Here is a 2,269-nt window from a genome sequence, read left to right on the forward strand (position 1 = left end):
ATGGACACCTCGATTCCCGAACTTGACACCTTGTCCTCGTGATCCATTACGAGGTTGACCCTTGACGTGATCCCCTGGTCTAGATTGAATAGCAAAATCGGGCAAGTCCGATTTTAACCGTATACAATCCTATTTAAGGTACAATTCTAACTATGGAAGTAAATCTCATGATTAACTAGATAACCGCCCTTGATTTGATCTGTTCCGAGATTTATGCCACGATCTCCGGCTAGTCACAGATATCTCGCCTTTCTGTTATTGCGCTTTGGTCGAAGTCTGTCATATTTGGTCTTGGTCGTTGTTGACCTTGATCTCGACAGGCACCTCGATCCTTGGACTCGATGTCTCGTCTTCATGCTCTGGTCCGATTCATTACGGTGCTACCCCTCGATGCAATTCCCTTGTCTCGATCAAATAGCAAAATCAAGTAGGCCCTGTTTTAACCATACACATGGTAAAAATAATAATTTACTATATATTATTACGTGTTAAACTAGAGTCGCAAAGTGAAATTATTTCCCTAATTTGTTAACCTCTCAAATTCACGATATTGCTAATCTATTCGATTATGAGAAAGAAAATACTGATACGCGAGTAGTAGGTCTATAACCTTTCGTGTACGTTGATGTTCAATTTTTAAGGAGGAAGAATAACTAAAAGTCGAAGTATAAAAGTGTACATCAAACTAAGGTTGCGTAAAAGCAAAGTCAGGAGTGTCAATGGTTCGGTTCGGCCGGTTATTTTATAAAATTTGTATCATACTAATTTTTCGATTATTCTATTATGTATAACCAAAATTAGATTTTTCGAAACCGTCCCAATCATGTCGGTTTCTCTTCGGTATCGGTACGTTTCGGTTAATTTTCGGTAACTTTTTTAATATCATGTAAAATTCACCATCAGAAGTAGAATTGCAATAACATACGTTCTTTTATAGGACTTAGCAAAACTCTCTAGATATTTTTACTATTTAAAGGGTGATGAATTAAAAAAAAAAAGATGGCTAGAGTATAGATCCATCAGCTATTCTACAACAGCGTAAAAGAAATTAAACAAAGGCAAAGAAAATATTAATCACACGAGTTGAAAGATATACCAAGCTGGGACTCAAGAATAAAGTCTATAGAAGATTAAATATTCAAAAAGATAAATCTAAATTATATGAAAGGAAACATATTCAATACATTGTAGTTTGCTACTCATAATCGCTAGAATACTTTGTGTCTTGCTAATAAAGATACTTGAAATAACTTAGTTTAAGTAGAAGTAGCATAATAGGTTTTAGGAATTAGTATTTTGAGTTTAATTACTTGTTGGACTGTAATAGTTTTCATAATTCCAAGGCTCAAAGAAAATTTAATGCATTATTATTTTTAAACTTACTAAATAAATATATTTTCTACATGTAAAATTTATTCGGTACGATTTGGTATTTTTTTGGTTTATTTTTATAAAATAAAAAACTTACCCTAATTATTGGTACGGTTATAAATTTATATAAAAACCTATAATTTCTTTTAAAAAAATCTAAAAATCGATTCGGTGCGATACGGTGCGGTCGATTTTCGAATATTCATTGACACCCCCAAGCAAAGCTGCCGAAAATCAATGACCACATTTCAAGCGGGAATTAATCAGCATATATATTGGTACTACAAGTTGCGACAGAATTTTGATATTATTAGTATAATTTAATTAAATATTATTTTATTTGTTAAATTATCATTTAAAAAATAACCGATATGTAGTTTATGGGTTAACATAATTAATGGCTCAACAGGATAACGGACAAGCGTGCTTGCAAGAATTTGTATTTCGTGATCATAACTTTACCGGTTTTTTTCAGACATCTGAGTGTTCAAAGAAAGACAAACTAAACTCAACCATATAATTAACGTGTAACGAAATACGAAGTGTTATCAATCTCTCCAAAGAGTATTTCACCGACACGTGGCAGTATGAATTTTGTTAACGTGTCGCGATGCAGAGCTTTTAACAGGCCGTATGAGATAGGATCAATGAGTCACCCCATCACCATCAAAGTGTTGTTCCTTTATTTATTCATTTCCTTATTTATTTCTTTGCAATAGAGGATCTTGACACTTCGATAAAAACTACGAGTACTTAATTTTTTAAAACAAAAACGTGTTAACTGCACTTCTCACTGGCTCAATTATCGTCACTACGGTCAATAGAGCCATTTGTATAGCACGTGAAAATTATTACAATTGGAAGTGGGGTGGAGTTGAGATAGTATAGACGATTAAGA

Source organism: Nicotiana tabacum, chromosome 5, assembly GCF_000715075.1.
Source record: "Nicotiana tabacum cultivar K326 chromosome 5, ASM71507v2, whole genome shotgun sequence".
NCBI classification, from domain to species: domain Eukaryota; kingdom Viridiplantae; phylum Streptophyta; class Magnoliopsida; order Solanales; family Solanaceae; genus Nicotiana; species Nicotiana tabacum.